Here is a 16,243-nt window from a genome sequence, read left to right on the forward strand (position 1 = left end):
CTCCTTAATTTGCATGCTGTGGAGGTGGACTACAGAAAAGGGAAGCAGCGTCAAGCTAGATATAATACATATGAGGAGTTCCGGTGATTTTTATCAGAATAAAAGCCTAAGGCTAAAAGAACCAGCGCTCTAAAAGAACAACGTCATTGTTAGTGGCCTCTTTCACATACTTTCCACACATAGAGGCACTATTTTAATTTATTTCACAATGATCACATCCAATAAGCATTCTGTGACGGTTCACATTCATTCCTCTAACATTTTACAGCTAAAAATGAAAATGTAATTTCATTTAGAAGGGAAAATCGACCAACTTCCGGTATTTCCCTGACTTTATCTGGTGATTTTGATACGGCTGGGAAAGCTCTGTAGCAGTTATACAAAGCTCCTCCTCTTGGAGCTTCTTACCATACCAAGTAGAAAAAAAAATACTTTCATTGATGAGCTTTAAATAGCCTGGCTGCAGCACCAAGCCCAAAATGACGAAACTAATGCTATATAATAGACAGGTGGCAACAAAAAAACAGGTTCAGTGGGAGCCTAAGCATCCTATTTAACCATTCACAAATCATAAAACACAATAAAAGGCCCTTATGAAAGAGATAATAAGGTAAAATGTGGAATATCCAGTGGCTTAGTCTGTGTGGGGGATCGGCACAGAAGCACACTGCACACCTTCCATCATGCAGCGAACTTGGGGTTCAAGCTGGTCTGTGTCCTTGAACAAGACACTAAAGTGCTACCAGTTCCAGCAGAGCTGTGGCTCAGCCTGACCTCTGACTTCCCTGTGGCGCAGATAAAGTATCATCATTATTCCAACTCATGCCTCTGTGGGATGAGTTAAAAAGCCAAACAGTCTGATATATCAAACCACTGTCTGTAGCCTTGGAAAACAGTAGATACTGATTCATCTGCATCTAAACCCTGACTGTGATTCCCTGCAGCTTACTGGTTGATCACTTTCAGATGGGCTGGGAATGTCTCCCTCATGGTGTGGTTTTATGCGCCTGCTGCTTGAAGCCAAGTGGGTTTGTCACAGGATTAGTGTAAGTTTAACTCCCATCTGGAACATCATAGAGTGGTGCAAGACTATGCTTGACCTTACTGGTGACCCAACCTAGATATATCTTCTCAAAGGAACTGCTTAGAGGATTGAGGAAGCAGAAGTGAATAAAAGTGAAAAATTACAACCCTGGAAATACTTGAGGGCTCATAATAGAGAGTTTAGCTGCAAAATGACTGTATGAGTCATTGCAGAGTGAGAAACCTATCAGGTATATCACTTTACTAATCCATTTACACAACCTGATATCATATAAAATATTATATAAATCAATATTTAACAGTGTGTTACTTTAATGGCAGCGATAATAATTTAAAAGCAAGTGCTGTGTATTCGAAAAGGCTTTGGAATGTCACTCTTCAAATAACTCCCTGAGCTAGTGTCTCATTCTCTTTTAGAGTAAATAAACTGCACCATTGAGTGGCGCCTTGTTGAAAAATGCTTCCTATACAGAAGCTCTCCTGTTAATGAAAGCACATCTGTTGGTAAGTTGTTTATATACTTTTCTGTAGTAGTCCAGGTGCTTTATCACAAAGGCGTGAATTAATAAATAAGATAGCGAGATAAGATATTTGTATTGCTTTGTTGTTAATGTGGATATTGTAGGCTGGGACTAGGACCGGACTGGGCGTTGTCATTTCAACAAGAGCAGTGAAAGTTTCATTCATAACTTATCAGTTTGATCTGATAATGAGGTACTTTTTGATCAGCAGTTACCATATTAGTGCAGATGGGACATCACTAATCATTATTTACTGTGACTTTAAAGGCTTAAGCCGAAGAGGAGGAAGTGGATACTGAAGCTGTGAAAACAACGTCCACATGAATAATTTCGGTCAAATATTTTATTTAAAACTTTGTTTACAACTACAAAACTTCATCTCACGCCATGTGCTACATATTTCACACTGTAACTTAGTAATAGATAGATGTAATTAGCTGATTGAATTTTACACATACTATGCACATACTGTACAAAGGGTGGACAAAATAAGTGAAACATTTTTGACTGCATTAATGGCCTCACAGTAAGTATCTCATCTGGTGAAGGTCATGACTTTTTCTAAGACTAATTCATTCTGATGGTAATTATTGAAGCTGTAGTTCATGGTTGTTGTAAGATAACGTCCCATGTGTGTCTTTCAGTTACAGTGTTTGACATTCTACTTGTGACAATTATAGATACAGTTTGTTTTTTGGGATAGGTCTTGCTATTGAGTTGAGTTTCCCCTTTGCCACATTGCATAATTTTTTGCATGTGTTTGCATTGCAGCAACATATAGAAAGCAATTACTGGTAGAGTTTTGCCTTTTTTTAGTTGAGATTGTCAACACGGAGGCTGAAGCTGAATTAATTCTATTTATGAGGACTGTTTTTTGTTGTTGTTGTTGTTTTTTTAACATTGGTTTTCTTTTAATGTTTGTTTTTCCACCATGGGATCCCTAAGATTTCCCTGCTGTAGTTTGTAGGCTTTCAGATATGGAGCCAAGACTTCCTTGCTTGCACTGCATGCATCTAGGTTTAACATTTTGTATACTGAACACCATCATTAAGCTTAAAAGCGGCCTGAAAAGTAGGGTGACACTCACAAAGGAACTTTTTGTTGGCAACACATCTGTCCTATTTTCATCATAATCATCATATACTTACCAGAATAAAAAAAAAAAGCTTTGCTGCATCCACAGCGTGATCCCATGTCTGCACTTTCTCCCAGTGCTCCATCAGTAATAAGTGCGATGTTACCTCTGTGTTACCTCTATATATTGAAAGGGACACAGCAGCTATTGTATCAACACAATTACATGCCTCCCACTCATCTGATAAAGCAGCAGATAGGAGTGTTTGAGCTGAGAGAGAGCCTGGAGATATAGAAGGGCAGGAAAGCATCGGCCAACTGCAACAGCTTTATCAGAAATATTCTCATGTTAGACGTGGGTTGAAAAATCTATTGTTCACCAAATAATGCGCACTTTTTTTAAAATCTGCAACAATGCTATCCAGATTCAGTTATTTAGCGAGGTATCTGGTTTTGTTAGTTTCTGAGTTACAACTGTCCTTATACATAATTTAAGATCTCTCCAGTCACAGCGTTCTGAGACAATTCTTGTATTTCCTGAAAGTTGAGTGTCTTCTGAAGAACGTTCCTTTCCTAAACAGGGGTTTTTACATAATATTTTGCATAATGGCTCAGTAACAATATGCACAATTATCATCAATGTATTTCACAGCTGTTGTCTATCTTTTTTTCCTCTGTCAAGGTCATGTTTTCTTCTGAATTTTAGGAAACAAAAATCATACTATAGATGTGTTTCTGCCTTTGTTTGGACCTGGAGGCATTTGTATTCCTCTTCAGATTTTGCAACCCATTCAGAGCCACGTTCTCCCTGCTCCTACTTTTAGTACTTATGATGTCACCATCAGTCATCTTCATGGAAGTAGCACGGTACCCAGGAAGCCAAAGGAGCACCGCATGATGAGATTCAAAAGACAAGGGAACTTTTGCTTATCTCTGACGAGAATCTCCTCCCAAATAATGGAAGATCCTCCTGCATCTGTGTGTGTGTATGTGTGTTTGTGTGTGCACAAGTGTGTTTTTGTCCTGGCCCAAGGAGCTAGCCCACCCACAGTCCTAGGCTGCACAATTCGTGTGTCGCAGTCGGAGATGTCTCACATGCTCTGCATCAGGGATTCTAGGAAAAATAAAAAAAAAAATCTTGCCAGGACTCAGACTGGGTAAATTTAGTCTCGCTCCTCGCTATTTCTCCTGTCAAAAAGTAGACCCATCAGAAGAAGGACTTCCGAGCCAAACTTTAGAATCTCATCGAGTGATTTATGCTGTTCACCTCAAGCTTTCAATCGTGAAAAACTGGTCATGTAACAAAAGCCACAGTCTGGCACTGTGTTGGATTAGGGTCAACAAACACTGTGTGTTGTTAGAGCTCAAAATATCTATCTTAAAGGTTTAAAAAGTATATTAAATGGGAATGATGAGTCATATTTGCACTCTTTAGAATTGAGTAACCCCTTAAGATACAGTCTTCCCTTTATATCCTACAGATTTAAGGTTGGTAAAACCATCTGATTTCACACTGCCTGGCAGTATAATACACTGCATTTTCTGTATCATCTCATCAATTCTTCATGGAATCTATGTGATGTTTACACTCTGAAATATTCAAACCCAACACTCCATGTTTTTTAAGGCTGCAGCATTCAAACACATAGACATTTACATAAAATTCATCCTATATTTGGTACCTCTCGAAACTTTAGGATGTTATAAAGTTACATAGTGGGTCAGTGGGATTTAAAAATGGATTTCTACTTGAAGCTGCCCCACCACTTAATGTGTAGGCTCAGTATCAGGTAACAGTCGTTGATAGCACCACCACAAAATCAGATGGATGTATTGTATCATGCTTTAATTAAAACTCCCACAGTAATCGTGTTTTCATTCTTTCAAATTTGCTTTGTGATATCGAGCGACAATGAGGAGGTTCGCCTCGCCTTATTACTGAATGACAGCCATTGCTGTGTGATTCCTGTGTTTATATTCTTTCATTAATTGTGACTGAAGCAACGGCGATCAAAGAGAGCAGAGGGTTTCCAGTGGAGACGGTTTTGCGGCTTTGATGCGTGTCACTGAGAATGAGTAGATAACTGAGCTTCAGCACGCTTAATGTTGTCTTCACTCTCAATCTCCACTGGCATCAGAAACCTAAAGAAAACACAAGCAGCCAAAGCTAATCAGATCAAAGTTCCTATGCAGTCTACAGTCCCGATGTGTAAGTTGCATTTTTGCGGAGGCGTACATTAGCATCATGGTGTAGGCTCTAAAGCTACGCTGTTACTTACACACAACTATAAAGGCCCTTGAAGAGGTTAATATATACTAGTATATTCAAATTTTACTCAGGCAATCGCCATCCTTTCATAACCTTTGTGATTACTGAAACACATTTTCACAGACAAACAAATCACAATCAATAAAAGATACACTTTTTCACGTTTCTAAAGTCAAGTATTGGAACACACATTTCTAAGAGATCAGTTGGAGTCAGTTATGTGCCTAATGCTTTATGTAAACCGGGTATGTCTATTCCCTAACGTCCATGTTTCATTTTTCCCTTAAGTCAATTGAATGCCCCAGAGTGCCCCACTGATAAGACCAGTAGCTTCCCAAGTGCTCCTCAGGTTGGCCCGAGTGCCCTTTTAGTCAGCCAATTGCTCCTTTGGTTAGCTTAATTGCCCCAGACGTCCCCAAGGGCTCTCATGGTCAGGCCAAGTGCTCTTTTAATTAGCTCAAATGCTGTAAGGTTAGGGTTAAAGTACCCTTTACCCTAATCAGAGTCTGTGTAAAAGAAGAGGGTTTTAAATTTTCTAAGTTTAAATAATTATTTTAGTGTCATATCATAGCCTAACTGTAGTAGTTATGAACCTTCTTTCTCACAGACTGGATGGTTTATTCACTTAAATAAAGGTCATTCTTGATACTTTAGATAATCTTAGTTGTTCGTTATCTCGCAGCTATTGTTAGCATGAAGCACTAGACCATGGAGCGCCAAAACACGGATAACTTTGGTGTCTGTCTTATCACCTGTCCTTTAAAATCTTGTTCTTAAAAAAGCCATCCTTTCATGGTTTCCTACTCGTAACAAGTCTTGAACTTTTCCAGTATACTGTAGTTACAGATGTGGTTGGACTTGTTGGATAAGGACAGTTCAGACAGAGACACGGGGGTGAAAGAGAATAGATCAAGGATCAGATTCAAGGCTCAAGTGGTGGACTTCTTTTGCAGTAAACAACTTGGATGACATTTACATTCAGTATGTACTGTAATAGCTGTCCCTGAAAACGACAGCCTGGAAAGTAAACACGTGCAACTTGGTTGATATTTACACACGCTAGAGCTTAAATCTTGTAATGACAGCCACTTTCATCACATCATCTAGCACTGGGGGGGTCAGCTGCTTTTGCCTTTTTGTTAACACAGTGACTTAGCATTATCACAACAAAGAATACTTCCTCTGAGTTTCAAACCCTGCCTTTTTGACAAACATGTATGAGGCTGCAATGAGGGGAGCATGTTAATTTCCCTCGTTGACTCAGGTCCAGGCTTGTAGGATATTTGATCGCTACGCTCTGGCAAGTCTAACCTGTCCTTGTGGTGTTGTGCAATAAAGAAGGAACATAATGTTTATATCCAAAGCTCAAAAACACTTATCCAGTATCCACCATTTAAAAATATTGAGGTTTCAAACACGTTTATGTCATTAAATGCATTTCATATCTGTTATTAGAGTTTCATATAAAGCATGATGGGGCGTGGAAGTTTATGTTCTAGTTTTGACTTACTGGTTTTGAGTCACAACATACTTTTCTTATTTTCATTGACTGGTTTGTTTTCTACATTGTTGCTCTTGCTGTGGTTAGCAATGATTTATGGTTTGTAATGTGGTACTTTACTGCACATTGTGGTTGTTTGTTTGGATAACCACCAAAAGGAGAAAAAGAAAAACAGAGATAATAGAGCAGCACTGCAGGCTATTGAACCTTAACTGCTTTGAGCACAACAGGAATGAGCAACTGGCTTTACTTTCACCCTCTTTGTTCATAGGTACTTTTATCACATTCCTCCTGTATTGAATCCTCTTATGCTTAATGTCACTGCTGGCTTGGAAGCAATAGAATTTCATGCACAAAAAACAAGTCCAAAGCCATGGCTGAAATTCCTACTTAAAAAAAAAAAAATGCTGCATATTACAGGCATGCTCGGCAACTAAGTTTCAGGCAGTTTCAATCATTCATTCTGGCAGGGTTTTGTTGTGTTCAACGGGCGGTGCTTTGTTTTCAATTCCACTTTTACAGTGTTCTTGTGACAAGAGGGCAAAGGTGAACGCATGGCAGCCAGATGCAAAAGGCCCAGCAGGACAGAAAACACGGCAGGTGTCAGATTTGATCCCATTCCCCTCAAGGCAACACACTTCATGCAGATGACAGAGTGTAAGAAACAGGTGCTAGTGGCTACCTGGCCGAGTACAAAGATCTGACAGGAAAGGACAGAAAAACACAAGTCTCGCATTATTTCCTATTGGCAGCACAAGGTGCAGTGTAACAGGGCGTTAAAACAAACACACAAAAAAAAAAGCGCTGCAAGGCTCATTCTTCACAGCACATTTTTTTTTATCTGGGAGAATTCAATGAAGCAGACCCCTAATAGCTTCACATAAAATCACTACACTCAAGAACAAATGCTAAAGGTGCAAATGGAACAAATTCAACCCAAACCCTAAATCCCACACACATTCATCAAGGCAAAAGGTTGCCACATGGGAACGCAGCACCTTATAATGGGACCTAATTGGGCTCACCTGTGCTGTGTCATGCAAGGGAAGATGGGAAATGCAGTTCAACATATTTCTAGCTCTCAGTTCATAGGAAACTCATATACAACATATCACAAACAACAATAAGACAAATCAGGCAGATATCAAGGTATTTAATACAAACATTTGAATAAAAAAGAAGGGAAAATGCCATAAAGTTTACAAAAACCTTCAACAAACACATATCTTTTGGCATGATTTCAATATATATTCCTTCTAAACAGATTTTGCTGTTTTTAGATCGCTGAGGGTTAGAGTGTATTTTCTGAGGTTCCGGGGTATCTTTTGCATGATGTCAGTTCTCGTTCCAGGATCCGCTGCCATGACAGCAAATCAAAATCTATTTGCAGGAGGAATTAGTGGAGATGCTGAATTAAAGCAGCAGGGCTCAAATTATTTTCCCGCATACACACTGAGAAAAGGAATTGACTTACATTCAGAACGTGTATTCTCTGATAACCCTCCATGACGTTAACCTTTGTGCGATAAAGATTCGATCAATGCCGACCCCTGACCAATGTCGACATACCAGTAGATTCGACCATTACATCTTTGTTTTGTGTTACATCAAGTAAAGTAAAGCCAGTGTGCATGGGAGCCTTCTGTCCTTGAGTCTAAGTCAAATAAACTCATCTCACACATGCATTACTCATGCTGCCTGAACCCCATTGATCTATTATTGAGCCAAAATTGTATTAGCAATCCAATCCCATTTGTCATACAGTGCCCTTCCCCTCAGCATCATGCCTCTTTTACCTGTGCTGCATGAGTCATAAGTGCGGTATGAACACTACTGATAACGTTGCCCTTGTAATTTTCCGTACACCTGTCTGCTCTCATTCCACAGAAGGATGTTCATTTGACACCGCTCCAGTCAACCTCATGCGAGACCCCACACCCCTTCCACGAACTGCTACAAAAGATGACTACCGGGGCAATATCCTGTTTATTGTTCGCCGGGGACAACTTTTAATTAAAACTTAACATTGCTTTTGTGTTTTCAACAATGCGACCGGCGCTATTGTAATCAGGCCTGGAGCCACCTCTGCTTTTGTGTTTTGCACTCTTCGCCTTCCTTTATTGACTGCTGATCTATGAGCCACTTCCAGGTAACACAGCAAACGGTGAACTGTCCTGACCTTCCAGGACGGCTGATGTAAATTCTGGTGAAAGAGGACAGCTTGTTTTGCTGATGAAGTGGCTTTGAGAGAGATCGGAAGGGCCTCGGGGCGCGAGCCCTCTGCCACATGGTCCCTCGGTCTATTGCTCTCTGATTTCGGTTTTATTTCGCTCACGGTGCTTGTCACTCTGCCCCTACTCTCTCTCTCTCTCTCTCTTTGTCTGTCTCTCCTGTTCTCCATTGTAGCCTATATTTTGTAGGAACCACACGCAGACTGTTTTGGTCATTGTGTAATTGGTGGCCATTTTGGTTCACTGGTTTCAGTAAATGGGGAGAACTGAGCTGCAGTGTTGCATTAATTGCAGAAATACACAAGTATATACACATCCATACCTAATATTAGGTTTTTCATTCCAATTTTCTGGGTCTAATATGAAATTTGCAATTCAGTTGTACATGGTTGCATTCGTTTTATGCAGAAAGCTCAGAGGGTGAAGGAGGGAGATGTGATTTCTTGGCAGAATTGCATCTTTTTGTCTTGAGATTTGTCTTGAGATGTATCAGAACAATGGGAAGAAATGTCAATTTCACTGTTTGTCATAAAAAAAAACCCATATTAAATTTCATCAAACCACTGAAGCCTAGAAGGGGATGTGTGTTGTTAATTGTTAGTTTTGGTGGCCCTCTGCTGGAGATTTGATGCAATAGCATGACACTGAGTAGTGTCTAAGGAACTCAACTTGAGACACATAAAACATCACTGAAATGGATCTTGCTGCTGCAGTACACACATTTATTTTATTTTTTTTTTATTTTTATTTTTTTTATATAATAACTTGAATTGTATTCACTTAATTAGGCATCTGCAAAATAATTAATTCACAGTACCTGGATAAATATATTTATAAAACAGACCAGAGTGCTTAAAAAATCTGCTCCAAGGTCTTAAGTAATTTAATCAGTTAATCATTTATTTAAGAGTATTTAGCAGCAAAACAATGAAACAAACAACAATTGAACATTAAGCACACAAACAAATCATGCAAAAATACAAAGTAGAGTTTAGATCCTGAATGAGTACATGTGCTCATACATATATTACATTTCCCTGACAGAGTTTAGTTGGACTTAGCTGGAAAAATGAGCTTCAAGACAAAATTCTGTGGGATGGAGGGGATGTGAGACTCTTTACTATTAACATAAAAGCTTTTTTTCCCCCTATTCCTATCTCTGTGAAGTTGTAAAATGTCTCCTAATGGTGGTGTAATGTATGTATGTGTGTGTGTGCATTTCATATAACCACTGTACTGTATATAAAGTACATTATGCAGTGTTTGAATTAGAATAGTGTGCTGTAAACAAGCTGCATATGTTTGCATATGCAACTGGTTTGACTGAATAGTGACAGGCTGATCCTATGTTTATTTGCATGAAGGAGAAAACAAAATTCAAATAAATATGCTTAAAAAAAAGCTGCAATTTGTTTAACTTTTCTTGTTTCATGGTCACAGGGAGCTGGAGCCTATCCCACAACGTTCTGGATGATAGGCAGCATGGACAGGTTGCCAGACTGAGAAGGCAGGAATGATAAAAACAGAGTTAAAGGTGAGGTATTGTGTCACTATCGGCCATTAATTCTATTTTTTTTTTATCAGACTTGGAATCTGGGACAGTTTCCTTTTATTCATGTCAAACTTATCTGCTCATATAATGCCACATCATTTCAATATGAACTAATGTGTTCACTGATAGGCATTGAACTCGCCTGCCAGGAAATTTCAATGCGTTTTGTGTGGTTTGATGACCATTGATATGCATTTCTTTCAAGTATTTTTTTTTTTATTATTAGTCATTTCATTTTATTATCTAACATGTTCTTTATCTGATGGTCTTAAGAGTCTTTTGAGGAAATCCTTTTGTTGTTGGCCTAAAATATGATCAAACTTTAAGAATAGAAAGTCTTTAAATAGCCTTAAAGGGGACATATGCATATTTCTAGGTCTATATTTTTATTCTTGGGCTCAACTGGAATATTTTTGTATGATTTACAGTTCAAAAACCGTACAGTATTTATGTCATATTGGCTCTTTATGAAGCCCCTAGATTCAGCCTCTGTCAGGCTGTTTCAGTAGCAGGATTTCACATCTTTTTCTCATTCTTTACTCAAAATGTCAACTTCTCAAATACACGTTTGAGCCGAAATCCGATCTGAAATAAGTCATAACCAGGATGCCATCAGTTTAAGTGCCAAACATTTGTAGGACGGCTTCAAAAGACGAGTTAAGTGATTTCAGTTGTGTTTTCCCGTCTACAGCGGGTCATCAGTGAGTGCGAGGAACTCATCCGTGAAAACTGCTTTACAGTGAGTGGGACGGTCCACACCCACTCTGACCCTATCAGGATGACCATATCTGCTGTCTCTGTGATGACAAACCATTTACCAAGAGGCGCTGCGGAGGCGAGAGCTGTCATCCAGCGGCTAAAGTGAATCGCGTAGTGCACCTCAGACGGTTGGAGAGCAGCAGCATAATATGTTTCTGGAAGGGGAACAATCTTTACCTTCATTATTGGTATTACGGTAATGAAAAAAACAACTGTACACAGTGGGTTAAATAAACAAACAAAAGTATTTATTAAAAGGATAATTTGAGTACATATTTGTGCATGTGTCAAAGCGCAAGTGCACAGTATGTTTGGAGCACTGGCTTGTTGGACAAAAGCAGCAGCCCTGAATTTCATACACACACAGACACACACACACACACACACACAATCTCTGGGCCTCAGCTGCAGGTTGCCCTCCACTGGCAATTACTTTCATCCACAGACTGTGACCAGGAACTGTTACCCTTGGGGTTGGCACGCATACACACACACACACACACACACACACAAACACCACTAACCTGCTGAATGCTGATTCTGGGCTTCTGCTTGTGCAGCTTTGGTTCTGACTCTGGTCCTGATCCCTTCCTACACAGCGGCAATCCCCCTAAATGCACCCTGATGGCCGCGTGTTCACTGGTCCCTGCCCGACCATGCCGGTCAAACTCATAAAGACATGTGTACACACACACACACAAACACACACACAAACTGGTTTACTGGGCCCAAGCTTTTAGTGCCCTAGAATAAGGTGGTGATGCATTGACACACCCACAGATCAGTAAATTCACACATGTACAGAGGACACACATATGAACACTAACCTGCCTGAGCCTTGAAGTGCCTTGAAGACAATTAGAGTGAAAGCAAATAGTGAACGAGGACCTCGGGGAGTGGGGATTAGGGTGGCAGTGTTTGGCTCCAAGGATTAGTTCAGGGGTGCAGGGCGCTTTAAAAGCAGGAGATAAGCTCTCCAACAACGAAAGGTCACTCACCAAACAGATTGAGTGCTTAGCCAGGATGAGAGGAGATCTTAGCAGCATAGCCAGGTAGAGCTCAGGAAAGAGAAAGTGCATGTGAGCGTGCACATGTATCTACTGTATGTATACAGTTTGTATAAATAAATAGGGCGTAGCGTTTTTTTTTCAGTTTGGAAATTCATAGAAAAAATGACCACCAGAGATTGCAGGACAACCTTAACTTCTGTTTTTAAAAAATATAGAAAATATATTTCCTCATTTCGCTCTAGTGGTGTCTAGACATACAGACAGTTTAGTTTTATTAGTTTTGAGACGCCACTTTAGCTAAATTATACCTCGAAATGACAAAATAAAAACTCAGCAGCAATGTCTGGAATTCACATCTCCTTTGAGATTAAAAAAAAAAAAGAAGAAGAAAATTGTTTATTTCATTAAGAAAACATTTTGGCTGTGAGGTACAAGAGGTATGCTGAGGAAATATGATCAAGAGATACCTTGACCTATCACAAAGTGGGTGTTCAGACTGAACGGTAGGATTACACCATTCTTTATATTACAAATCAGTTTAGCAGTAGCCTGATCAGACTGAATTGACATTTTGTTCCATTTCATTACCTCACTTTGACATTGTGCTCACATTTTCTGTTTGAGAGGATTATTACATTTTGTTTTGTTTGGTGCTGAGCGAGGTATCGGTCTTGCTATTTTCAGTCAACACAGAAGCTTCGACAACAGCTGCTGGGATCAGGTAGCTTAACTTTTTTTTTTTTCATGACAATCAAAGTGCCAGTTGTCATTTTCTGTAAGCTGATTTATAGTGACCTGTCCAGGTGTGTTGACTGTATCCACATTTGTGGCTAATTTTCTCTTATTTATTTTTATTTTTTTGCATGAATGGAAACAAAGCAGAGATGTGAGTGGTGATTCAGAGGGCTGGAACCAAGTTAATCTACCAAAAATATGTTTTGGGAGATGATGTTTGGTGAGTCCCTGCTGTGCTAATGCAGTGGTCTCATTGAAATGAATGAGGAGACACAGTGGTGCTTGTTGCTTACTTAGTTGCCTCACTTTGCAGCTACCTCATTTCCAAAATTAGGGTTCTAGTAAGAGAGAAAGATGTGAGCGAGGCCGATTTGTGACATAACAGATAATAATTTTCCACAGTTTAAAGACTCAACTGTTTTCTCTTAACTTCAATCTAACTCAGGCAACAAGACTATTTTTGCCTCAAGAGCGGCTTCGCCTCTGAAGTTTGTATAATGTTTGCGACAGTAAAACTCCAGTCCACTAAATATTCATGTGATTAACTCTCATCCACAATCCAACATACACATACTTACACGTACATGCAGTCATGCACTTCAATTAGATGTCTCCATTTAAATTACAGCTGGCAACACCTGCCGACCCGCCCGCCTGCCTGGCCCCCTGCTGCGATTCAACTCAAGAAGCCCACTGGGTTTGTAACAGCCGGCCTTGTTTAGTACGAGGGACAAGGTCGTTTAAGTGATAATGAAATCGTCTCATTACTGTAATGAGACACATTTATAATGAAGGTGATTTGCCAAAAAAAGTACACAAGCATACATACACACATGCAGGTACATGCAAAATGACAGATGAGCGCAAAGCTTAACACACACATAAACAAACACAGTAGACAAAGCCTGCGAGTACGGGAGCCTTTCCACGTGGAGACACGCGTGCTGTTGTCACAAACACACACACAAGCACTTCAAACACTAAAATCTGGCACCTAATTACCCAGCAAGCAAAACATAATGTACAACTTCTGTTTGAGGAGAGCGTCGGAGTCACCAGCTTTTCCCTCGCCGTGGTCCAGATCAGTCAGAGAGGAGCTTCTTTATAGCTGCTGTGTATCTTTGTATTAGTTTATCTGTTTACTTTCAGCCATCACCTCAAACCTAATTACGCCGCAATGAAGTCTTTGACTGTCAACGGTGATGTCGGTTGCGGTTCGACTCCGGGTATTATTGTTAAAGAGAGTGGGAGAGACAAATAGGTTATAATTGGCAGGAATGTGCCAATTATGATTTCTTGTTTTAGCAGTTTCATGTCTTACAGCATTATTATCAATGTTACTAGGAATTATGCCACATTGAACTCCTGCTAGGCTGTATACAGTATAGAACAACAATAATTACTGTATTGTACTGTATTCTGTATATTACAAAAGATTTGAGAACAGCATTTTTACAAAACAACAATGCGGTAACGCACGACGCATGGCAAACTAGCACGTTAGCAAAAAAAAGTTTGACCAAGTGACTGAACTATTCAACTGTGTGGTTTTCTTTTGAGCATGAGGAGATTACCTAAAAAGGTAACACTCTCATAGCACTTCAACTTTGCAAGCACTTGCATGAAGTTGGATTAACTGCTCATGAATCATCTCAGTGGACGTGGTGAGTTCAAAGGAACATCATTGTCGATATGTCATCATAGCAGTGATGGTAGACTAAAATGTTCTCTTAAAACTTTTAATAGCTGTCTGTCATTAAAAAAGTATTCAATAGCAATGAAAATATTGACCTATAAAAGGTTAGACACACCCATATAATTACTGTATGTCCTGTAAATTATATTATTCCCATGTAAAACTTTATTTATATGGGGTTGACATTACTAGAATGTGCAGTAAGACGAACCGTGAACACATCTCAACAAGCTCATGAACTTTAAAAAAAACTTATTTTCCTTTAAACTTGATAAATAAAGCTCCCAGTTATCTTAATCTGAGCTGAAATAATTTCTTTGAAAAGATCTGTGGATTCAAACGGTATTTTTTGCTTGATATTACTCCAGAGAATTGCTTGAATGTGCTTTTCTTCACGATAGACGCTTAATTTCCAGGAAACTGCTAAAAAAGGAGTGAATCTGCAGTCTAACTGATCACCCCGCATTAGTAGTAGAGGTAAGAAAAGATGCTTAATGTGACAGAAGACCTGATGAACTTTTTTGAGGAAAGTTGGTGGAGAAAGTAGAGAACCTGAGATAAGACAGATCGATGTATCTGATTGAGCATGAATTTATGAGCGTTCAACGTGCTTCGGCTTGCTGAGTCACCAAAAGCCCAAACTCCATAATTGGCCTTTTAACCCAGCTTGAACTACCTCCACCTCCCTCTGTGTGAAAGCTTACACAGCACAATAATGTCACACACACTGTGAATCTGAAGGGTGCTCTCCTGAGTCTGGTTTGGCGGCGACAGCTTCGCGGACGTACTCCCTCGGGTCAACGGACCACTTGGGACAGATTTTCCCTGCGTCCCTCTAATATCACCCAAGACTTTAACGGATTCAAAGCTCACAATTAAGTGCTCACTTAAACTTCTCTTGAGTAAAACCCCAAATAAATATTTTTTTTTATTGAGATATCTAGCTGTGGGATCGATTTTGAACACACGAGGGCACTGGTGACTCTCTAAAACACTCACTGCAAAGCATGCAGGCGAGTCAATCATGCTGCAATGCCCCCTGGAATAAGTAACTATTCTCTGGTGCTTGTTCATATATAAATAGTCCCTCAAGGTGAATAACCTATAAATTGCCTGTCTGTGAGTAAAGGGAATCACAATTAGATCTGTCATTGAGAATGAAAAAGATTGAGACTCTACGTCACTCTGCAGCCGGCACATGATCCTGTATCTTTTGCCACTGTGCATTTGTTTTTTCCTTGTTTGTGTCTTTACCCTACAACAGAGGGGGCACATCAACTCCATAACTCACCTCTGGTCGTAATGGCCATGAATGGCCCTCTATCACTCACAAACTGGCCCTATTAGCTTGTCAGGCACAGCGAATAGGCAACTCTTTGAGGAGACATGCATCTCTCCGGTCTTGGTTGTCTGTCTCGTATCTGTTGCGTTTCGCAAAGCATGTCGGATGAATAGACGTGGGCTGTCTTGTACCGAGTCACGGGGCGAGGAGATGAAAGCGGAGTGGGCCTGCATAAACGCACACATGCATGCACACACACACACACACCGTCGCCAAACAAGTGAGCACCCATGACAGATGCAACAGAGTGAATGATGGGAAGGACTAAAAAGGTACAGTCAAGGCTTGAGAACATTACATGTGTGTGTGTGTTCCAGTCTGTACATTTTTCATTTCTGGGTCTCTATATTGTATGTATGTATTCTTCTATATGAATTTTTACCTCAGCATGTGTTTATATCTGTGTATGTGGACATCAGTGTGTACCTCCACTGTAAGTGCTTGTGCTGCATTTGTGTGTGTGTGTGTGTGTGTATGTGTGCTCCCTGCAGATTGCTGCTCATCTGTGG

This window comes from Thunnus albacares, chromosome 24 (genome assembly GCF_914725855.1).
Source record: "Thunnus albacares chromosome 24, fThuAlb1.1, whole genome shotgun sequence".
In the NCBI taxonomy this organism is placed as follows: Eukaryota; Metazoa; Chordata; class Actinopteri; order Scombriformes; family Scombridae; genus Thunnus; species Thunnus albacares.